The sequence below is a fragment of the Epinephelus fuscoguttatus genome, linkage group LG5, assembly GCF_011397635.1.
Source record: "Epinephelus fuscoguttatus linkage group LG5, E.fuscoguttatus.final_Chr_v1".
NCBI classification, from domain to species: Eukaryota; Metazoa; Chordata; class Actinopteri; order Perciformes; family Serranidae; genus Epinephelus; species Epinephelus fuscoguttatus.
Genome location: NC_064756.1, coordinates 45156819 through 45182242, shown reverse-complemented (window position 1 = coordinate 45182242; position 25424 = coordinate 45156819). Strand labels below are relative to the sequence as shown.

The 25424-nt window shown below is 42.0% G+C and overlaps 1 protein-coding gene across 5 annotated transcripts in view; it reads left to right on the top strand.

Annotated features, from left to right (window-relative positions):
* The window catches only part of bcas3 (BCAS3 microtubule associated cell migration factor), a 937438-nt gene that overhangs the window by 414666 nt on the left and 497348 nt on the right, over positions 1–25424 (top strand). The window contains exons 24-26 of one of the 5 annotated variants that reach the window (XR_007449398.1): positions 11397–12173; positions 12859–12973; positions 13313–14527. The exons of the other annotated variants lie outside the window; for them this stretch is intronic. The gene's annotated coding sequence lies outside the window, so the exon portion shown is untranslated. Of the gene's footprint in view, positions 1–11396; positions 12174–12858; positions 12974–13312; positions 14528–25424 lie in introns of those variants that run through there. 5 annotated transcript variants of the gene reach the window in all.

Genomic DNA, 25424 nt, shown 5'->3' with positions numbered 1-25424 from the left:
AGGTGGTCTATAAATGCTACCAATAGTAATACAGGCACAGAAGGTGGTCTATAAATGCTACCAATAGTAATACATTTATAAACTACTTTAACAAAAATATGTTAAAAATGGAGAGGCTCAACTTTGGGTATAACTTACTCAGATATGAGGTCAGACAAAACATAAATAGGTACACCTCCACCCCTGGTACACCTTTTAGATCCTTATGAAACATAGCTTGTAAGATTTATTAAATTATCTGAAATATTACTGTTGAGCCATGTTTCAGAGAGTGTAAAGCCCTTTTCACACAGAGCGCGCAAAGCGCAGACCTCCGCCAACGAAAACATTCATTGTGTATGTGCTACTGTGGCGCAAGAGCGGGCTAGAGGGCGCAGGCGCTGCCAGCCTGCGCTCGAATTGAAAATTTTTTAATTTCACCGCAACGCGCTGTGACGACACCTCCGTGCGTCCAATAGCAGAGAAGAGCCTGAAATAGACCCGGAAGCAGTCACCATGGAGCTGTAGCTCCTGAACGAGCCTGTACTCCCCCAAATCCTGTCTTGCGCGCCTTGCTCTCCGCTTGCTCTGTGCCCTACCCCGCGGTGGGCGCCGCGAAAATTGCGCTCTGTATGAAAGAGGCTTAATAATACCGGGCTTATGTAGGTCAACCCATGCACGAAATAAATCTATTTAAGTACAAGACTCAGAATATTCATATGAATTAACTTTAATTCCCATTATTGGAGAAAAGACTCACAATGGAACTGTCACTGATCAAACATATTTTTAAAGTTACTTGGATCCACAAATTCAATAATGGGTTGTAGAGATTAGAAGATGCATTAGTTTGAGTATAAGACACACACAAAACACATAAACACAAAAATAAACACAAAATAACCACACCCCTCAAGAATGACCCAACCCCAGGCACAACATCCCGGAGCATTTCCATGAGTAAACCTAACTTTTTAAGTAAAGACAGTCTCTTAAGCTCAAGGCTCAGTCTGCTTTAATATGACAAAAAGAAGAAAGCATAGTTCAACAAAGAACGAGCTACTTCACAAGCAGCACTTTGCTTCAGCTGCTAGGGGCAGTAGTTATACATCAGCAGGCTCTAACAATCAATCAATCAATCAATCAATCAATCAGTCAATCAATCTATCATTTGAAGTGCCTAGGATTGAATGTAATTCTCTCCCCAAACATGAAATTTAGTATAGTTGTGCTTTATAATCCCCCATCTGATGATGTAAATTTCTACAAAGAACTGAAGAATTTTCTGTCTGTTTTGTCTGTTGACAACTGTTGTGAATGCATGCTGTTTGGGGACTTTAACATTAATTGGATGGATAAAAGTCAATAACTAACTAAAATCAATTATGGAAAAATTTAAATACGAACAGCTGATTGATAGACCTACACGAGTCACTACAAAGAGTGAAACCCTTATAGATCTGATTTTTACAAACAGGCCAGAGAGAGTAAAATCAGCCAAAGTCCGCATATTCATGCGGGGCCCACATTTTTTCAGAGACACCGCACTTTCGCCGCAAAATTCGCCGATTTTCATGCAAAACGCGCAAAATATGCGGGGCTTGCATGATGTCATAATTCCCGCATTTTCATTGCAAGAGGGGTTTTCCTTCTGAATGCTTTCTGTAGTACAAACGGCTGTTGTGTCTGTCTGAGGCTTGCTGTGCGCGTCACGTAATGAGACAGAGCGCGCACTGGGCAGAGCCGGTGTGATGTTTCTTCTCCTCCTGTGGGGAGGAGGGAAGAAACCTTCCAGTGAAATAACTCTCGATCTAAAAGAGCTGCTTATGAATGTGGGATTCGGCCTCAGAGTAGCTCATCTCTGATAACGAGACAAGACAGGGAGACTGAAAGTGCACATAAATCACTCTCTTTCTTAGCCAAAGTCGGGGTAAGAGAAGTGCTGTCTTTAATGACAGTTGTTTGAGAGAGATTTGTGGTAGAGGCTCGAAGGGAGGTTCTCCCAGAGCGCGTAAGACCAGGAGTAAATCCCACTGCGGGGGCAAAGAGCGTGTGACAGGTCTCTGTCGTCTGACTCCTTTCAAAAAGCGCTTAACCAGCAGGTGTGCAAAAACGGATCTCTCTCCTTAGCCTTCATGACATAATATATATTTTCTTTATTCATTTTTACAGAAGTTGTAGCATGTTCTTTTTGTAAAGCTACAGAACTTGTTTGACTCAGCAGTGTTTTGTAAGTTTGAGCCATGTGTTTATAAAGGTCTGAAATAAAACAAGATGAGAACTTAAATATTCCTTGCACTTTCTATGATGTGGTATGCTTGCTTATTTATTTAATTACTTCCTATGTAATTAGAAATGACTCTTTACATTAGTAGTATTTATTGAACATCTCTGAATGGCTAGAATTATCCCATCTTAATGTTAAAAAAACTGTATCCATGTGTTTCTCCATGCATAATAGGCCCGCATATGATGTAAAGTTTGATAGTCAGATTAAGTACATCTGTAACAAGGTTAGGCCAAATCTTAACTGCTTTCATTTTATTAGAAGGAACCTGTCACATCAAGCTGCAAAACTGTACATGCATGCAATGATTTTTTCTCATTTGTCAAATCGTATCACATCATGGTCACAAGCTTCTTCAACCACATTAAAACCTATAATCTCAATATACAAGCAGGCAATAAAACTCATGGACCGGAAACCAATGAGATGGCATCACTGCCGCATTTTAAGAAAACACAACCTTTTCACCTTTGAAAATTGTATGAATTTTAATATTCATAAATTGTTTTTCTAAATGTCTAAATAATCATGTGTACTGTTTTCTGAACTGGCCATCAGGTGTCTCTCTCACAGAGTGACCACACGAGCCTCCACCAGTGGTTGTCTGGTGGAGTCTTCTCCCAAGATACAAAACTTCATTCTGTCAGTCTGCTCTTTCTCTAAAGGGGGCAGAACTTTGGAACTCACTACCCACCAATCTAAAATTAGAGACCAACAATAATGCTTTTAACAAAGGACTCAAACAATGGCTAAAATCAAAACAACAGTGCTCACATGAAATTTTAACTGGTTGATTGCTTGATCATGTTGCCTTTGCTTTGTAGCTTATGTATGTATTTAATCTGAAAAATTGCTTCTCTTTTACTGTTGTAATGTTATTGTACACTGCATTTTTTTCTCTTTCTTTTCACTTTTATCACTTTTATCATTTCAAAAGCCTCCTGTGGACAAGTGATGCGAATTAGCATGTCACTCAAACAATGCATCTGGTCTCATACTCGTACTTGTTGTACTCGTACTCGTCATCCTCCGCTTATCCGGGTCGTGGGGGCAGTAGCCTCAGCAAAGAAACTCAAACAGTCCTCTCCCCAGCCACTTCTGTCAGCTCTTCCAAGGGAACCCCAAGGCGTTCCCTCGGCCAGCCGGGCAATGTAATCCCTCCAGGGGCAGCCCTGAGGTCTCCTCCCAAGGGAGGTGTCCGGAAGACATCCTTACTAGATGCCCGAACCACCTCAACTGACTCCTCTCGATGTGGAGGAGCAGCGGCTGTACTCCGAGTCCCTGCCAGATGTCCAAGCTCCTCACCCTATCTCTAAGGCTGAGCCCAGCCACCCTGCGGAGAAAACTCATTTCAGTCGCTTGTACTCATGATCTCGTTCTTTCGGTCACTACCCAGAGCTCGTGACCATAGGTGAGGGTTGGAACGTAGATCAACCGGTAAATCGAGAGTTTCATTAAGCTCCCTCATCACCACAACGGACCGGTTAAGTGCCTGCATCACTGCTGACGCTGCCCCAATCCGCCTGTCAATCTCCTGCTCCATCCTACCCTCACTCGTGAACAGGATCCTGAGATACTTGAACTCCTCCGTCCCAGCAAGAGCTGGAGGTCACTGTTCGATGGGGCTAGGAGGACCACTTCATCCGCAACAAGCAGAGACGAGATCCTCCTGTCACTTAACCTGACACCCTCCACCCCTCGGCTGCGCCTAGAAATTCTGTCCATAAAAGGTCTGTCTAATGTAATTGTGATGTCCACGTCAAATAAACAATAAATAAAAATAAAACAAACTAGAGGCTTGTAAGCGGCAAGCCTGAGCCAGCCCTTACTATAAGCTTTATCAAAAAGGAAAGTCTGAAGTCTAGTCTTAAATGTGGAGATGGTGTCTGCCTCCCGGCCTGCAACAGGAAGATGATTCCACAGCCTGATAGCTGAAGGCTCTGGCTCCTGATCTACTTTTGGAGACTTTAGGGACCACGAGTAAGCCTGCATTCTCAGAGCACAGTGTTCTGGTGGGATAATAGGGCACTATGAGTTCTCTAAGATATGACAGAGCCTGACCATTTAAAGCTTTGTAAGTTAACAGTAGAATTTTAAATTCAATTCTGGATTTTACAGGGAGCCAGTGCAGAGAAGCTAGTTCTTGTTAGTACACGTGCCACTGCGTTCTGAATTAGCTGGAGAGTTTTTAAAGACTTACTAAAGATTTAGTAATTCAGCCTAGAGGTAACAAAAGTGTGGACCAACTTTTCTGCATCTTTTCGGGTCAGGATAGGCCTAATTTTCGCAATATTACGCAGATGAAAAAACACAGTACGTGAGGTTTGTTTTAAATGAGAATTAAAAGACAAATCTTGGTCAAATATTACTCCGAGGTTTCTTCAAAGGACCCTTCATGATGGATATCAACAAGGACTCGTGCACCTGGCCCGGAGGGTTACCAGGGCCCCGCCCTGGGGCCAGGCCTGGGGTTGGGGCCCGTGGACGAGCACCTGGTGGCCGGGCCTTCGCCCATGGGGCAGCCCGACCCGGCTACATGGGCTCGTCCCCCTGCAGGCCCACCACCCACAGAGGGACCCGGAAGGGATCGGGCAGCAGACCAAGGCAGGGGCCTTTGCGGTCCGATCCTCGGCTACGGAAGTTGGCTCTTGGGACATGGAATGTCACCTCTCTGGCGGGGAAGGAGCCGGAGCTTGTGGAAGAGGTTGAGCACTACCGGCTAGATATAGTCGGCCTCACCTCGACACATAGTTCCAGCTCTGGAACCCAAGTCCTTGAGAGGGGTTGGACTCTCTCTTTTGCTGGAGTTGCTCCGGGTGAGAGGCAGAGGGCCGGCGTGGGTTTTCTCATAGCCTCCAGACTCTCTGCCTGTACGTTGGGGTTCACCCCAGTAGACGAAAGGGTTGCTTCCCTGCGCCTTCGGGTCGGGGAACGGGTCTTGACTGTTGTCTGTGCTTATGTGCCAAACAGCAGTTCAGAGTACCCGCCTTTTTTTGAGTCCCTGGGATGGGTGCTGGATAGAGCCCTGACTGGGGACTCCATTGTTCTGCTGGGGGACTTCAGCGCTCACGTGGGCAATGACCTGGAGCTGGAGGGGCGTGATTGGGAGGAACGGCCTGCCTGATCTGAACCCAAGTGGCGTTCAGTTATTGGACTTCTGTGCGGGTCGCAGTTTGGCCATAACAAACACCATGTTCAAACATAAGGATGCCCATCGGTGCACGTGGCACCAGGACATCCTAGGGCGCAGGTCAACAATTGACTTTGTAGTCGTATCATTTGACCTGTGGCCGTATGTTCTGGACACTCAGGTGAAGAGAGGAGCAGAGCTGTCAACTGATCACCACTTGGCGGTGAGTTGGATCAGATGGCAGGGGAGGACACCGCGCAGTCCTGGCAGGCCCAAACGAGCAGTGAGGGTCTGCTGGGAATGCCTGGTGGAAGAACCTGTCAAGATGATCTTCATCTCCCACCTCCGGGAGAGCTTTGACCGAGGGCAGAGGGGGACATTGAGTCTGAATGGGCCTTGTTCCGCTCTGCCATTGTCAAGGTGGCTGTTGTGAGCTGTGGCCGCAAGGTCGCTAGGGCCAGTAGTGGCCTTAATCGTCAGGCTGAAGAAGGAGGCCTACAGGGCATGGTGGGTCTGTGGGTCTCCAGAGGCAGCTGATGGGTACCAGCGGGCCAAGTGGAGCGCAGCAGTGGCAGTCGCAGAGGCAAAAACTCAGGCATGGGAGGAGTTCGGTGAGGCCATAGGGAAAGACTATTGATCGGCTCCAAAGAGGTTCTGAAAAACTGTCCGGTGCCTCGGGGGGGAAGGCGGCAACTTGCTCACATTGTTTACAGAGGGGGCCGGGAGCTGCTGACGTCAACTGGGGACATTGTCAGGCGGTGGAAGGAATACTTTGAGGAGCTCCTCAATCCCACCAACAGGTATTCCAGTGAGGAAACAGAAACTTTCATGGACAAAATTTCTAGGCGCAGCCGAGTGGTGACGGGTGTCAGGTTTGGTGGCAGGAGGATCTCGTCCCTGATTTTGCGGATGACGTGGTCCTCCTAGCTCCATTGAACAGTGACCTCCAGCTCTTGCTGGGACGGTTCGCAGCCAAGTGTGAAGCGGCTAGGATGAGAATCAGCACCTCCAAGTCTGAGGCCATGGTCCTCAGCCGGAAAAGGGTGGATTGCCCACTCCAGGTCGGGGGGGGGGGTCCTGCCTCAGGTGGAGGAGTTTAAGTATCTCGGGATCTTGTTCACGAGTGAGGGTAGGATGGAGCGGGAGATTGACAGGCGGATTGGGGCGGCGTCAGCAGTGATGCAGGTGCTTAACCGGTCCGTTGTGGTGATGAGGGAGCTTAGCCAGAAAGCAAAGCGCTCGATTTACCAGTCAGTCTACGTTCCAACCCTCACCTATGGTCATGAACTCTGGGTAGTGACCGAAAGAACGAGATTGCGAGTACAAGCGGCCGAAATGAGTTTCCTCCGTAGGGTGGCTGGGCTCAGCCTTAGAGGTGAGGAGCTCGGACATCCGGGAGGGACTCAGAGTAGAGCCACTGCTCCTCCACATCGAGAGGAGCCAGTTGAGGTGGTTCAGGCATCTGGTAAAGATGCCTTCCGGACGCCTCCCTTGGGAGGTATTCTGGGCATGTCCAACTGGGAGGAGACCTCGGGGCCGCCCCAGGACAAGCTTGAGGGATTACATCACCCGGCTGGCCTGGGAACGCCTCGGGGTTCCCTCGGAAGAGCTGACAGAAGTGACTGGGGAGAGGACTGTCTGGGCTTCTCTGCTGAGGCTGCTGTCCCTGCGACCCGGACCCAGATAAGCGGAGGACGACGAGTACCAGTACGAGTACAAGTACAATTACGAGTACGATGAGGTTTCTTACGGTAGTGCTAGAGGCCAGAGCAATGCCATCCAGGCCAACTATATCATCAGATAATGAGTCTCTGAGTTGTTTGGGGCCAAGAACAATAACTTCAATTTTGTCTGAATTTAACATCAGGAAATTGGTGCTCATCCAGGTTTTTATGTTTTTAAGGCATTTTTTAACTTTAGTTAATTGATCAGTTTCTTCTGGCTTTATCGATAAATACAATTGTGTATCATCTGCATAACAATGGAAATTTACAGAGTGATTTCTCCTGATGTTTCCTAAGGGAAGTGTATATACAGTGAATAGGATTGGTCGGAGCACAGAACCTTGTGGAACTCCAAAACAAACTTTGGTATTTAGAGATGATTCATCATGAACATGAATGAACTGAAAACAATCAGATAAATAAGATTTAAACCAGCTTAGTGCAGAACCTTTTAGGCCAATTAAATGTTCCAGTCTCTGTAGCAGAATTTGATGGTCAGTTGTGTCAAATGGTGCACTAAGATCTAATAAAACAAGTACAGAGACGAGTCCTTTGTCTGAAGCAATCGGGAGATCATTTGTAATTTTAACTTGTGATGACTCAGTGCTATGATGCACTCTAAATCCTGACTGAAATTCTTCAAATAAGTTATTATCATGGAGAAAATCACACAGCTGGTCTGCGACTACTTTCTCAAGGATCTTTGAAAGAAAGGGATGATTTGCTGCGAGGGTCATAAGGACAGAGGGATGTCGTATGCTGTAAAGCCCTGTTAGGCAAATTGTGATTTGTGATATTGGGCTTTATAAATAAAATTGATTGATTGATTGATTGATTAGATATTGGTCTATAGTTGGCGAACACCTCAGGATCCAGGGTGGGCTTTTTTAGAAGATGTTTAATTAAGCTACCTTAAAGGACTGTGGTACATAGCCTGTTAACAAAGATATACTGACCATGTCTAATATATGAGTATTAACTGAAGGTAAGACTTCCTTAAGTAGCTTAGTTGGGATGGGGTCTAAGAGACACGTTGATGATTTCGATGAAGAAATCATTGCGGTCAGCTGTTGAAGAGAAATCGTGGAGAAGCTATCTAGATACATATTAGGTTTTACAACTGTGTTTGAGGGCAGATTGGTTCCGTTTGTTGGCAGGAGGTCATGAATTTTGCCTGTAATAGTTAGAATTTTGTCATTAAGAAAGCTCATAAAATCATTACTGCTAAGGGCTAAGGGAATACAAGGCTCAATAGAGCTGTGACCCTCAGTCAGCCTGGCTACAATGCTTAAAAGAAACCAGGGGTTGTTCTTATTTTCTTCTATTAATGCTGAGTAATAGTTTGCTCTGGCATTGCGGAGGCCCCTCTTATACGTTTTGAGACTTTGTTCCCAGACTAAACAAGATTCTTCCAGTTTTGTTAATCGCCAATTCCTTTCAAATTTTCGTGATATTTGTTTTAATTTTCAGGTTTGAGAGTTGTACCAAGGAGTGAACTTTCTTTGCTTTGTTAACTTCTTTTAAAGAGGTGCTACAGGGTCGAGTGTGTGTGTTCACAGCGAGCAGCACTATTGACAAGATGATCAATCCGGGAGAGTTTAAAGTCAGTACGGGAAACCTCTGTTACAGAAGGACATGGTATTAAATTTAATGTTGATGGAATCTTTGCCTTAAATTTTGCGACAGCACTGTCTGATAAACAACTAGTGTAGTAACTGTTGCTGAGTGGCGTGTAATCAAGTAAAAATAAATCAAAAGTTATTAAATAATGATCTGATAGAGAGGGATTCTGTGGAAAGACTGTTAGGTTTTCACTTTCAATTCCCTACGTCAGAACTAGATCGAGGGTATGGTTAAAACAGTGAGTCAGCTTATGTACACCCTGACTGAAGCCAATGGAGTCTAATAATGAGATAAACGCAGTAGTCATTGTCAACATCAACGTGAATGTTAAAGTCACCTGCAATAATAACTTCAGCTGATTTAATAACTAAACTGGATAAAAACTCTGAGAATTCAGATACAAAATTCAGAATATGGGCCAGGAGCCCGATACACTATAACAATTAAAAGTGGCTGCAAGGTTTTCCAGGTCGGATGTAAAACAAGAACAAGGCTTTCAAAGGAATTGTAATCTAGTTTAGTTTTAGGGCTGATTAATAGACTAGAGTTAAAAATGGCTGCATCTCCCCCTCCTCGGCTGCTGCCTCGAGGAAAGTGGGTATTATTGTGACTGGAAGGAGTGGATTTATTTATACTGACATATTCATTTTGACACAGCCAGGTTTCAGTGAGGCTGAGTAAATCAATATGATTATCTGATATTAATTCGTTTACTAACACTGCTTTAGATGACAGAGACCTGATATAACAAGCAAACGCAGAAGAAAAAATGACCAATCAGATCTGCGCCTGCAGAATGTAAATAAACAAAAACTGAGGAAGAGCAATACCAAAAATGCTCTGTACCTGTTGCATCCAACAACTATAAAACCAAAAAGTTAGTTTCAAAAGCAACTCAAACATTGACATCACACCTGCGCAGACGTAACTTTTGAGGGATAAAAGAAAGAGAGCAAATAAAGAAAGATTAAGTTTGTTAGACTGTCAAACTGCCGGCTAATGTTAGCATGCTATGCTTAGCCGTATCCTCAGTCATCATCTCACCTGAGCAGGTAATCATCATGAAGAAGTCGAAGATGACATAACAGGGATGACAGCGTCCTTGTGGCAACTGAAATGCTACTGTTTGCCATCGACAATAACACAGAGTGTGCAAGGATAACAGAGACAATACTTCAAATTGAGTTCAGGAAGCCTGCGTTTGACAGCGTCAAAGCTCCGGCGCCTTGTTGTCAGGTTGTCACTGAAGTCTGGGTAAATAAAGATGTGAGTTCCATTATACTCTAGATTCTTTTTCTCCCTGGCAAGACGAAGAATTTTGACCTTATCCTGGAAGTTTAGCAGCTTGATCATGATGGATCTGGGACTGGCTCTGTCACTTAGCTAGGCAGTCAGAGAGCGATGGACCCTCTCAGTGATCGGCGGAGTTGGGAAGTTGTCTTGTCCAAGAAGCAGTGGCATCAGCCAGGACATAAAGCCGATGATATCATTACCCTCAAGGGACTCTTGAATTCCAACGAAGCGGAAAGTCGAGCATCGGCTTTGGTTCTCCAGATCATTGACTTTGTCCATTAGGTTGTCTTTCTCTAGCTTATGAACACAAGCAGCCAAATCATGCACATTGTCCTCGTTAGCCCCAACATGCTGTTTCAACAAATTAACTTGTTCTCCCAAAGTAGTTAAGGAGTTCTGAATGCTGCTCAGACTGCTCTGAATGGGATCCATTTTTGCATCAAAATGTGTCAGCATGTCAGTCTTTGAAGTTTGGAGCAAGATGTGCAGTTCATCCATTGTGGGGAGGATGCCAAAAAAAATCTTATAAATAATAAAACATAAAACAAATCTTGTGATTATTCAGATTCAGATTCAGATTCAGAATACTTTATTAATCCCCGGGGGGAAATTGTTTTTGTTCCAATGCTCCGTGCAAAGTAGAAATAGAAATACAGTATGAAAGGAAACAAGAGATAAAGATGAAGATATAAATAAGATACTAAAATAGCCAATTAAATAAATAAAATAAATATTAAAGTAGACATTAAAATAAAATAAAATAAAATATTAAAGTAGACATTAACATAATATAAAATATTAAAGTAGACAATAAAGTGAAATAAATAAAAATAGTAAAGTAGACAATCTGAAATATATACAATATACAATGAAAGGTTGTAGCGTTATAAATGAAATAAGAATGAGTAATTATATTGTGTATTATGTGTATTATGTAGAGTGATATACAAATTAGATGCATGGCTGGAGCCAGATCAGGTGAAAGGCGAGTGGATCAAGATAAATGAGAACTTAAAAAGCTACTATAACAGTGACAATTAGACTTGAGCTTGAGACGCGTTCAGCCACGCTGCAGCCATCTTTTAGTTAATATGAGAGTGGATGACATGTCTTGTGAGTCTGCAGGCCATGCAAGAACTGGGATGTTTTCAGCTCTCAGTAACTGTGTACAGATCTTTGCAACATGAGGTCGTGGTGGCAGATGAACGACATGACGGTGGGTCTCAGGATTTCATCACAGTATGAAAAATGGAAGCAAAAATAAAAGTGTGGCATTTAAATTTTTGTTCAGTATAATAAGTATGTTTTCTTTAGTGTATAATCACCTAAAATAAGTATTGTTGTGTTGTCATTACCATAGAATGGGCCATCCACAAAGGGAGCAGGTCCTTGTTTACGGAGATCACCATGTTGCACCACCATGTTTCTACAGTAGCCCAGGATGGACAACCAGACACTGGCTCTAGACTGGGACTTGTGTTTTCGCCTCGGCCACCATAGTTCACAGCCCCTCCGTGACAGGCAACTTCGGAAAAATAATGATGTGATTTGAAACGGCTTTCTTCAGTATTTTTACTGGTTTGCATTAGCTGGTCTGCTTGATTTGGAGAGGGAGAGACCTCTGTGTATAATTCAGCTCCTGGTGAAAACCTACTGAACAATAAACACTGAAGGAATTCTAACCAGGAGAAGTGTCAGCTGGTTGCATTCTGCAATCCTCACCACTAAATGCCACTAAATCTTATTAAACTGTACACACTAAACCTTTAAGTTACTCACTAAACAATGCCAAACTTTGTAGGTTCCAGTTTATTTTCCTTGTTTCATGTCATTGTAAAGTGAAGGAGTATTTTTCACTATTTTTTGACGTTTTATTGACAAAATGTAACTATTCAATTAATTGCAAAAAATTTGATAAATTAATCCAGAATTCAATTACCTTTCTTGTCTCAATTCAAATTATGATGACACTTCTGATGACCTCATTTGTCCGGAGGCTGCATGAGCTGCTAAAAACATGCTGTGGCTAAGCTAACAAGACCCTCAGTTCTCCCGCATCAATTTGAGTGAAGAAACACAAACCAAGAAACTCTGAACCACCTTCACAACAAAGACTGGAGCAGGATGTTTCACAGTGGTAAGTTTTTATTTTGTAGACATCTAATATTTCAGCTGTAACATGATAACTGTTATTTATTTTATGTTACATCACAGTAACAACTGTGTATCTGTTGACTGACTGAAGTTGTAAACGTCTGCTGCAAAGAAGTACAAAAGGTTTCTAACAATATAATCAATTACTGAACAATATGGAAACACCAACAGTAGCACTCACCTGTTACATGCATATCTAAGCAGGCTTATCTAAAATCAGACTAACGTAGCTTGTGTTGGGTAATAATATTGAAGTTATGAATCTGGCGACAAACACATTCCTTGTTAAAACCACACAGGCTTCAACTCACAAATTCAGCAATTTTACCATAGCAGATTGAGATTTCTGTAGCATACATAACCAAATACATAAAAATTACTAGTACATTAAAATGTCTTAGCTGTCATGTTTACTTTAGCCATTCTACTAAAATGTAGCTGCATTTTATAATCATCTTCACCTTATGTTTGTAATCTACAACATGTACAAGGTGCCAGTGTATCACACTTTCTCCTTTGATAACATCATGTTATGTGAAATCAAAGTTTCATGGTAAAACACTTATTGCTTCCTGGATTAATATTTGTTCTATGCAGAGATGTTGTCTCCTGAGTCTTTATTGGCTTACTTATAAAACAGTATGCCTTGTCTCTTTTTTACTTATTAGGTTTTGGGGAAAAGAAACAGGTTCTAGTTCATCCTACGTGTTTGATACAATATCCAGGCCTAGAGCCTAACTGATTGAATCCATACACCCTGCAGAACATCCACGATATTTACAGGTATGACTTTGGACCATTGAGGCGTAGAACTGAAGAAGAGTGAGTTTTTATGACATGTAATGAGATACAACTGTTTAAACTAAATTCTGAACACTAAGGTTTTGTTAGAACCAAAGCACCCACTAATAAAGAAATGACAATTAAGTATTTTTCCCAATAGAACTTTATTTTTTTAGGAAATGTAAAAAATGAAAATGACAAAAAACTCTGTAAATAATATACAAGAGTTAGATACATAACTATATATACACACCAGTGCTGTATCTGCAACACTAATAGTGTCCAATCCTTCCCATTTAAGTGTTCATTCCATCCTGTGTTTTACTCTGGATTTGCCAGGAGTTTGCTGATTCGGCTGGTCAGTGGGTTGGCCTCCGACTGCTCCTTGGCTGAAGCGAGAGATGTGTCGGGCAACCACTTCCTCCATTGAGGTTTGCTCATACTGGGGTGCCAGGTCCTTTGGGATGGGGATTTTCTGCATCTCCTCAGCAAATGGCACTGGGGTTCACAAACACCTCCACAAAGAAGAGCTTCATCAGGTCATCTACAGTCTGTTAAATATCGCCTTTAAATATTGATTTACTAAAATGAAGTGCTTCACTGAATCCAAATTGCTTGTATATAAACTCTTTATTTAATTAAAGTGCTGTGTTTTCATTGAGTGCCAGTCCTCCTGTGATATTTCTGTTTCTAATTGTTTTTCCCATTTAACTTTAATACACTCGGTATTGTTCCCTTTCTGCTTTTGTAGGCCCTGATATAGTCTGGAAATTACGTTTTTATTGCCCTGTTTGTAAGCATCAATTAGGATATTTATAACTGCATTTTCCTCCTCAGATATTCCTGGTCTCTTTTGTAGTAATCTCTCATTTGTAAATGTATGTAGAAATCTTTATTTTCTAATTCAGATTCCTTCTGTAGTTCTCTAAAGCATTAAATTCATTCCCCTGAGTCAGTGTACATATTTCTGTAATGCCCTTTTCCCACCATTGTCTGAATCTGATCTCCCTTCATGTTGCACTCATTTATAACTTTTGCCAGATACTCAGTGTTTGCTTAATAACTTCATTAATTGCTGTTTTGATGTAGTTTGTTCCCTTTGTCTCCTAAGGTTGCATGCATTTGAACAGTTTCTATATAGTTTTTTATATGTCTTTGCATTTGGCATTATATTGAGAGCAGGATGCACATACCAAGAATTGCAGTTGTACTACAAAGAGATCCCTCAGATTAGGCAAGGATAATCCTCCCTCATCTTTATTTAGTTGAAGTCTTTTGTACCTGATCCTTGTTCTCTTACCAGCCCAAATAAATCTGGATATCCATTTGTTCCAAATCTTAAACTGCGTCATATCATCATATGTGGAATAGACTGAAATAGATATAACAGTCTCACATTCGTAACACATTCATTTTAATCACCTCAGTCCGTGTGCCAAAGTCTAGAGTGAAGGTCGACCACTGTCTGATACCTTTTTGAACACTGTTTTTGATTTGGTTATAATTTATTTCAAATACTGTATTCAGTTTCTTTGCAATCACCACAGCTAGATATTTAATTGTTTTTGCTTTCCAATTAATTTTGCATTTTCCTTGGGGGAATAGTATGAGGAAAAGATTTGAGTCTTTGTCACATTTAGTTTATAACCTGAGCATTGGCCAAATTCTCTAAGGTAGTCATTAAATTAGGAAAGGTTCTGTCTGGATCGTGAAGAAACACGATAACATCATCTGCGAATAAACCAATGATGCATTCCTGTCCTCTTATGTGAATACCTGTTAAACTGCTGCTCTGTCTGATCGTTTGTGCCAGAGATTCAATATAGATTCCAAACAGGATGGGACTTAGACAACACCCTTGACAAGCCCCTTGCTGCAAAGTAAATCTGTCAGTTAGGTTACCATTAATTTAAATCCTGGCTGTAAGTTCTAGGTAAAGTGTTCAAATACATTGTTGACATTGATTGAAACCCCAGTCTGTCCAGTACCTGGTGCAAAAAATTCCAAAATTACACAGTCAAAAGTTTTGCATTGAGGCTGGCTAACATTGCATTCACTTCCTGTTTCTGGATCTGGTCTATGATATGTAAAGTACGCCTAATACTAACTTGAGTCTGCTGTTCTTTGATAAACCCTGACTGATCTTCATCAGTAATATCTGATATGAAATTTTCTATCCTTTTAGAGATTATTGAGGTGAATGTCTTACAATCAATAAGAATTGAAAGAGGTCTATAGGATTCACAATATTCTTTATTTTTCCCCTCCTTCGGTAAAACTGAAATCACAGCGTCATTCCATGACGGGGGAAGCCTTCCCATGTTAAGGGTCACATTAAAAGAGTTCAGGAGTAGAAGAGTGAATTCATGTCTGAAAGCCTTAACCATTCACTCGGGAATCCATCACTACCTGGTGACTTGTTGGATTTTAGTCTACCAATCACATCATCTAATTCCTTCTTGATGATGTTCGTAATTCATTTTTCATTTTGTGTTTCCCCTATACATGGTAAATCTAGCATATTGAGAAATTCTTTAATTTCATGGTCTTCTTTTGCTGGGGGCTGTGAATATCAACTTTCATAATATATATATTTTTAAAAACTTTTCTGATATAATAATAATAATTGATATAATTCCTTTGTCTTGGGGTTTCTAATCTTATGTATTGTATTAGAAGCTTACTGTACTTTAAGATGTCTTGCCAAATATTTCGCTTCTTTAAGGCCTGATTCATAGCAGGTTTATTTAGAACCTTATTTTTTTCTCTTTTTTTCTGTCATTATTGAGAACTTCATCTACCTGCTGTCTGGGTATTAATATTTGTTGTAATATTGATTCATCTTTATTGTTTTTGTGCTTATTCTCCAAATTTCTCAACTTGGTAATCAGCTTTTCATAGTTGTCTTTGTCTTTTTTGGGTAGGCTGCCCTTGATATTATTCTCTCATTCATAACCGGTTTTACTGTGTTCCATAATATAGTAGGGTCTGCCAGGCTATCTTTATTCTCTTTTACACAATTTTCAATTTATTTTTTTTTTAACTTTCTCTTTTACTTTAATTTCCACAGTGTACTTTTTTGTGTTCCATTCAAAAATCTGCTAAGATAAATCACACTATAATCTGACAAGTCAGTTACTTCAATGCTGCATTTCTCAACTCTGTGCCTATCAGTTTTGTTCATGAAAAAGTAGTCTATTCCAAGGGGTGAGGTTCCCTCCATACATCAAACATCCAAAGTTCTGTTAGCCAAGTACTGATGAGTCTGGATAGCTGGGTCTTGTTTCTCTTATTTTTAGCTGTATCAAGCTTACCATTTAAAATCATATTGAAATCTCCGGCACAAGTTAGTATTCCCTCACTCTCCAGAGCTATAATGTCAGACAGCAGCTTCAAGAATGATTTATCAGTAGTGGCGGTTCTAGGCCAGTTTCAATGGGGGGGCCAAGCTAGGGCCAGTCCTTTTGATACAGGGGCACATACAAGTACGGTCAAATATCTAAGTCTGAACAATAAGATATATACAGTGGGTACGGAAAGTATTCAGACCCCTTTAAATTTTTCACTCTTTGTTTCATTGCAGCCATTTGCTAAAATCAAAAAAAGTTCATTTTATTCCTCATGAATGTACACTCAGCACCCCATCTTGACAGAAAAAAACAGAAATGTAGAAATTTTTGCAAATTTATTAAAAAAGAAAAACTGAAATATCACATGGTCATAAGTATTCAGACCCTTTGCTCAGTATTGAGTAGAAGCACCCTTTTGAGCTAGTACAGCCATGAGTCTTCTTGGGAATGATGCAACAAGTTTGTCACACCTGGATTTGGGGATCCTCTGCCATTCTTCCTTGCAGATCCTCTCCAGTTCTGTCAGGTTGGATGGTGAACGTTGGTGGACAGCCATTTTCAGGTCTCCAGAGATGCTCAATTGGGTTTAGGTCAGGGCTCTGGCTGGGCCAGTCAAGAATGGTCACAGAGTTGTTCCGAAGCCACTCCTTTGTCATTTTAGCTGTGTGCTTAGGGTCATTGTCTTGTTGGAAGGTAAACCTTCAGCCCAGTCTGAGGTCCTGAGCACTCTGGAAGAGGTTTTCTTCCGGGATATCTCTGTACTTGGCCGCATTCATCTTTGCTTCAATTGCAACCAGTCGTCCTGTCCCTGCAGCTGAAAAACACCCCCATAGCATGATGCTGCCACCACCATGTTTCACTGTTGGGACTGTATTGCGCAGGTGATGAGCAGTGCCTGGTTTTCTCCACACATACTGCTTAGAATTAATGCCAAAAAGTTCAATCTTGGTCTCATCAGACCAGAGAATCTTATTTCTCATAGTCTGGGAGTCCTTCATGTGTTTTTTGGCAAACTGTATGCGGGCTTTCATATGTCTTGCACTGAGGAGAGGCTTCCGTCGGGCCACTCTGCCATAAAGCCCCGACTGGTGGAGGGCTGCAGTGATAGTTGACTTTGTAGAACTTTCTCCCATCTCCCTACTGCATCTCTGGAGTTCAGCCACAGTGATCTTTGGGTTCTTCTTTACCTCTCTCACCAAGGCTCTTCTCCCATGATTGCTCAGTTTGGCTGGACGGCCAGGTCTAGGAAGAGTTCTGGTCGTCCCAAACTTCTTCCATTTAAGGATTATGGAGGCCACTGTGCTCTTAGGAACCTTGAGTGCTGCAGAAATTCTTTTGTAACCTTGGCCAGATCTGTGCCTTGCCACAATTCTGTCTCTGAGCTCCTTGGGCAGTTCCTTCGACCTCATGATTCTCATTTGCTCTGACATGCACTGTGAGCTGTAAGGTCTTATATAGACAGGTGTGTGCCTTTCCTAATCAAGTCCAATCAGTTTAATTAAACACAGCTGGACTCCAATGAAGGAGCAGAACCATCTCAAGGAGGATCAGAAGAAATGGACAGCATGTGAGTTAAATATGGGTGTCACAGCAAAGGGTCTGAATACTTATGACCATGTGATATTTCAGTTTTTCTTTTTTAATAAATTTGCAAAAATTTCTACATTTCTGTTTTTCTGTCAAGATGGGGTGCTGAGTGTACATTCATGAGGAATAAAATGAACTTTTTTGATTTTAGCAAATGGCTGCAATGAAACAAAGAGTGAAAAATTTAAAGGGGTCTGAATACTTTCCGTACCCACTGTATATGTGTAAGGGGGTCCGGCGGCATGCTCCCTCGGGAGAAAATTTTGTATTTGATTTAAAGGCATCAATCTGGTGAATTCTGAGAGCAAAGTTATGATGGCAGAATATGCTTAGATTTCAACAACTTTGTGCTTTTTATGTGTGAAAAATGTTCCATTTTTACTGATAAAAACACTAGTTGTATGTTATGGTGAAGGGTTACACTCAAAATACGGCTAAGTATTAGTGGTTAAACATTTCAGTAATCAAAAGAAAAATGACTGACGTACTGATCTGCCTCTGGAGGGCTATTTTAATATTTAAAATCATGTGCAGACAAAATATTCTTTTAAAATTCTCACACTCACATGTATAGTTCCAGATACGCAAAACAATACAAAATACGCAAAACGAAAGGAAAACAAAAGGTGAGATTCAAATAAAATACACACAAACAGGCACAAATTACTGCTTTCCTCCCTCCCTCTCGATTTTCAAGTACAGCACCCTGAATCAGAGCATTTCAAAAGCCCTCAGGTAGTTGAATGCCTCTGGGACAGGCCCATTTATAGCAACCCACTGGATCCGTGGCGTGCACGATCCGGCCGAGGCGTGGGTGCTGGAGCTAATAGCAGCCATTCAAGAAGCTGCTCCACCAGCCGCGGCCTAGAAGCGGCTCGGCGCTCCACTCCGCTAAAATTACGCGCCGGGTCTATTTCTGACGGTGTGTCAATTTGCACAGACCAAATGAGTCAAACAGGAAGTCAGGCGCAGAAAAGACGAGAGTATCCAATCGATTTTCAAAATAAAAGACCCATGAAAACTCCGGATCGTATTTCACATCACTACACAAACATGATGTGACAGGCATGAGTCAAATGAAAAAAAAGTTTTCAGAGCTTACCTCAATGGTGCTGTATGTTGCCGTGCAGGCTCAGAGTTGTCTTAAATACAGCCACACAATTCTCTACTGATGTGTTCTGGGTGTTTTCAAGAATGCTCACGAAGTGGATGTCAGTATTCCTCAGCATTCCGCTTAGAAATGCGGTCTGCTTTATCAACTCAGGCTCACATTAGCGCTAGGAGAGCGACGTGTGTGGTGAGGCCGGGGAGGGTGAGGGGGAGGGAGGGGGGAGCCGAAGAATTCCCAGTAGGAGCTCCAGCCGGTGCGCTACAGAGTGACGTTCATTTACCGGAGGCATTTTATATCTGGCCAGTTTTTGGAGACTGTGGCAGGGCAAATTAGTCAATGTATGGGAAGCACTAAACACTAGAAAACTCAGGCCCTTTTCCTTCTTGTGTGGTGTATTCTGCATGATTCACTGGGTGCGCCTCTTTAAGTGGTCCGATCGGCAACCTGTTGAGACGATTTAGTTCTGTGTTCCCCCTCTGAGTCCTCGGCGGGGGGGCCACAGGGGGGGCCGGACTCGGAGTTACGGGGGCACTGACCCCTGCTGGCCCCCGCCTAAAACCGCCATCGTTTATCAGTGCTAGGTGGTACATACACATTAACTAAAGTAATCACATTATTTTCTATCTTCCCTTTAACTATTACATATCTCCCCTCTTTGTCACTCATTACTTTTGAGGGCTTCGAAAGGACGAGAGTTGGATATCAGTATGGCGACACCTCTTTTGGGGTCTTTTTCAAAAGCACTAAAGAAAGAGTATTTATATCCAAACTTCTTTAATTTATAATGGTCTTGTTGAGATAAATGTGTTTCCTGTAAATATATCGCTTAATTTTTTCCCCCCTCAATTTGGCATCTGCTTTTCCTCTTTGAACTGGATTATTTCGTCCATTAACATTTTAGGACGCTATCCTCACACCATCACACAGTGTAATCTATGTGGACAAAAAAGGAAAAAAAAACAGCGGTACAATAGTGGCCCTGACAGCTTTGCCTGAACATTGGTGTGAAACACAAAAAAACAAACAGAACAACTGAAAAGGGGGGAGGGAATCTTCAGTCCATCCAGTGTTTTGATCTCGCTGGTAGATCTAGGGGAAATCCTCTTATATAAAGAGGGCCCTATAATAAGGATTACAGTCATTCTTAAAGAGTCCAACATTTGAATTTGAAAAAGAAAGTTAACATTCACATTCGCCGCCAGTGACTTTACCTGAGAACATAAGGTCGAGACGTCGAGCATTAGTCGTTCCCATATGGAATAAAAGGTGTTTCATAAATCTTGTAAACGTGTGGAAAAGTTTCATAACTGTGTGATAAAGTTTTGTATGCTTGCATTCAAATCCGTGAATTAGTAAAAAATATTTGAACAAATGCATTTTATTTTTGAATTTGTAAAGAGATCTGTAGCTGTGCATGACATTTTGTGTACAAATAAAATTATGACAATTATCACAGATTTGCACAATTATGAAAATATTTTGCAGTTGTGAATCAAATTTTTACAGTTACAATTTTTTTTACAGTCACGGACCAAATTTTCACAGGTACAAAAAGTGTTACAGTTACGCATCAAATTTTCACAGGTACAAAAAAATTACACAGGTACGCATCAATGTACGGGCTTGCCGCGTTTAGGTAATGCAAGATTACCGTGCAGGTAATCTGGTTGTTATGGGGTGAATAAACAAACAACCTCATGATCAAACTTGCGCGAGTTACATACAGTCACTCACCTTTTCCTCCGAGGGCTGCTCAGTTTATTGTAATAACGTGTACAGCTGCTGTCACTGTCTACACAACTCACCGACAGCAGCCTCACTGTCGCTCCGCTATCTTACTGTTAGGCTGCAACCTGCAGCTCAAACACAAGAGCCTCAAATGAATGAGACTGCTCTTTAACACAACGGCTCGAACCTTTCTGTCCTTAACCTGCAAGCTACAGTAAGCTTGCAGCAAGCTTGTAACACATTTCATAAGTTATCAGTCTTCTCTGCTCCTATTGCCAAATCAATGTAAGATAAGGTAAGATAAGGTAAAACTTTAATGTCCCTGTGGGGCAATTTGATTTGCAGCCAGTAGTCAACAACAAGAAGACATCAACAACAACAGCAATACCAATAAACAACACTCATAGCACAGGACACAATGCATTCAAGATAAAACAAACAAACAAATGACCTGATCAGTGATTATTAAGAGCCACTATTGCAGACGGGACAAAGCAAAGTCTGTACCTACTGGTATGACATTTAGGAACGCTAAACCTTCGCCCTGAGGGGAGCTGCTGAAACTCAGGGCCGAATTCACAAAGAATGAACTGTGGCTGCTGATAGCACCTTGAATTGCACTTCACTTGCACCCGCAGTTTGCTCTGTCTAAACATCCTATTCACAAAGGATATTGTGCTAATGATATACCAGCGCAAACATGCCCACAAAGTTTGGCAGCTGAGTGCAGTTTGCCCCTGATTTGCCCCTGATTGCAATTAGCCACATGGCATGGCATGGTGAGTGTTTGGCAAAGTACTGAATACTGTATACCCTCATGTAGTGATGTCTGCTGGTGAGTCAGTCTAACAGTGTCGGATGGGTTGAGGCTGTGGATTTGACCAAGTTTGACCACTTTATCACTATTCCCTCTCACTTGTAGCTGTTTTTTCGTTATCTTTTGAATTTAATATGAATTATGGAACCGTTTTTGTTCACGTTTGTTTCCCCCGTTTCATAAAATAAATTATTGAAAGTTGCTTTTGAAGTGCGTGACAGAAGTGCGTTTTTGATCACTGCTGCCACGATCACTGGAAAGTCTGGGCGAGAGGCTTCCACAGAGGAGCGCCCAGTTTGCACCAGCTTTCTAAAGACGTTATTTACTTCACTCAATCTGCATGTGGCTATTAGCGCTGGTGTTAGTGAATTAGACATTGTTTATCAATGAGGCTCATTCAGTCATTCATCTTCTAACCGCTTCATCCTCTTGAGGGTCGCGGGGGGCTGGAGCCTATCCTAGCTGACATCGGGCGAGAGGCAGGTACACCCTGGACAGGTCGCCAGACTATCGCAGGGCTGACACATAGAGACAAACAACCATTCATGCTCACATTCACACCTACAGACAATTTAGAGTCATCAATTAACCTAGTCCCCAATCTGCATGTCTTTGGACTGTGGGAGGAAGCCGGAGTGCCCGGAGAGAACCCACGCTGACACGGGGAGAACATGCAAACTCCGTACAGAAGGGCTCCCACGCCCGGGATCGAACCGGCAACCCTCTTGCTGTGAGGCGAGAGTGCTAACCACCACACCACCGTGCCGCCCTCAATGAGGCTCATTTGCATAAATATATATTACATTTTAGCGCCAAATATATGCATATTACCTCATTTAAATACGTGCAAATAACACCGGAGCACCGAGAAGCAATCTGCTTGGCAGCGCAGTTAGTGGAGCATTTCACCCTCTGCGCGTGCTTTGTGAATTAGACGGTATCTGTTTGCTCCATTTTTACCGGTTTACCGGCCGCAAAAGCCACGCAATCCTTTTGTGAATTCGGCCCTCAGTGTGCAAAGGGTGAAAAGGGTCCAAAACAATGGACCGAGCCTTTGAAATTAGTCTTTCCTCATATGTCTGTTCTAGATTTCTAAGGTTAACACCAGCAATCTTGCAACACAGCCTGACCATTTTTTCCAGTTTCTTTTTGTTCTGAAGACTAAGGTGACTAAACCAACAGATTACATTAAAGGAGAGGACAGATTCAATAAAAGCAGAGTAAAACATTTTCATTATTGTCTTGTCCACATTAAAGCTACGCAGCTTCCTTAAAAAGAGCAAACACTGGTTCACCTTTTTACAGAGGGCATCTGTGTTTGCATCAAATTTTAGCCTGTCACCCAGAACAGTGCCTTTGTTTTGGCCATGTTTATCTGGAGGAAGGACTGCTCACACCAATTAACAAATTCATCCAGAACAGGGCCATGGTTATGTTCAGAACCATCAAGGAGACTAACAATAACAGAGTCATCTGCATTCTTAAGGATGAGGCGAGATGCTTGATCACTCTGGCAATCATTAGTGTAAAGGACAAATAAAAGAGGAGACAGAACGCAGCCTTGTGGGGATCCAGTGGAAGAGAAACGGTTACTGGACAGACTCTTGCTGACCACGATCCTCTGAGATCTGTTAAAAAAATCAATGAGCCAACACACCATGCTAAAATCCAAATTAAAATGGGATGAAAGCCTATGTGCTAAAACATGTGGCTGAATACAATTAAAAGCAGATGAAAAATCAACAAAGAGAAGGCGTGCATGATTCTTGCTTCCCTCCACATGCCTCAATACAAGATTAGTGTAGCAGTAGCATCCTCTACTCCTCTGATGGCCTTGTAAGCGAATTGAAAAGGGTCCAACATATCCTTTACTGAGTTTAAAAGATCAACTTTGTCAATGTGCTCAAATGTTTTCATAGCGAGGGAGGACAAAGCTGTAGGGCGATAGTCATTTCAAGTTTTAGGAGACGGGACTTTTGCAACTGGCACCACTATGGATTCCTTCCAGATCCTTGGTACTTTCTGTATCTCAAGGGAGGACTGGAACATGTGTGTAAGGATACCACTTAGTTGCCTGGCACACTTCTTTAGCAATTTTCCTCCCAAGCCATTGGGACCAGGACTTTTCCTCTCATTGATATGACTGAGAAATTTACACACTGTCGCCTGGTCAATTATAGTCTTGCAACCTAAAGGCCCATTTCTAAAGTGAGACAGCTCATTTCATCATTAAAATCCACAGAATCAAATCTGGTGTAAAATGTGTTTAACTGCTCAGCTAATTCGGCTTCAGACATGTTGGGAAGGAAAACTCTTTAATCACTGTTTTGCATCCCCAACATAGACTTAATTCCTTTCCAAGCTGCCCTAGAACAACCTGAAGCCAGCTCATTTTCAATGAATGTAGCCTCCTCAGTTAGCTCCTTAGCTATGTTGCTAGCAGTGGTAATGACAATGGAAACCATCTAACCACGTACCATCAGCTCATCTCTTAGCTTATTATCATCGCCTTCCCTCTCCGTAGTTCGTTAACTTTAGGAACATATTGTTCATATACAGATAGAAAACGCTGGAGTCTTGACGCAGCATACTTACCATGAGGTTACATCCATGGTCAAGTCGGGTTACAGCCTGGCAGCCATTGAAGGCTCGCCCTCCTGGCTCTGTCATTGGATGGTTAAGCTATATTCCTGATTGGACAGTCAAATGATATCTTAATCTCATTGTCCCCATTGGCTATTCACAGGAACGTGTCAAATGAAAGTTGAAACTACTTGTACTTGCAGATTTGATTTGTACCTGAAGGTTGATCTGTAACTGTGGGATTTAGGTTTTGACACACACAGCTTCAGTTCTGTGTTTACTGTTTTGTACCTGTGAAATTTTTTTGTACCTGTGAAAATTTGATGCGTAACTGTAACACTTTTTGTACCTGTGAAAATTTGATCCGTAACTGTAAAAAAAAATTGTAACTGTAAAAATTTGATTCACAACTGCAAAATATTTTCATAATTGTGCAAATCTTTTTCATTTGTTATGTTTGTTATTTCAAATGTTATGCACAGCTACGGATCTCTGTACAGATTCAGAAATAAAATGCATTCGTTCAAACATTTTTTACAAATTCATGGATTTGAATGCAAGCATACAAAACTTTTTCACACAGTTATGAAACTTTTCCACACATTTACAAGACTTATGAAACACCTTTTATTCCATATTCCCAGCACAGTATAACTGTAGTTGGAACATTCCTACCGGTTTGGTATCACTGTTTCCCTGCGTCATCGGTCAAACAGGGGATCTTTGAAATCCTTGTAGCTTCTCCCTAGCCTGTACTGCTGACCCTCTGGGTCCCCTCCTTGCGCTGCCACTCCATCGTAGCGGTGAGCTGTGCCTTTCACAATGTGTCAGCCATTGCGGGTGGAGGCATCACCTCCATGAATCCGCGCCTCTCCAACTCGTCCCTCACCTCCCTTGCATTGTTATAAGTTCGGGTTCCCATGTCCCAGTGGATCCGCATCCTGGTAAACGCGGTCTGAAATTGCAGGTCTCTCTCTTTTAGAGCTCATTTAGCCAGGTTGTATTCCTTCCTCTTTTGGACTATCTCAGGTGCACAGTTGTGGTCGAATAACAAAATTTTGTTTCCCAGATGAATTTCCTTTTTTCACACTTCTCTTAAGATTCTCTCCCTGGTAGAAAAGTCAAGAAAATTCACAGTAATAGGTCTTGGCAGGGCACCATCAGTTGAAGTTATCTAAATCTTTTTTCATGTCGTTCCTCAAAGCATTACCAAATGAATGGAAATCCTATTTCATCTCAGATTTCAAACCACTTATTTCCTTGCTGATGTTTTCT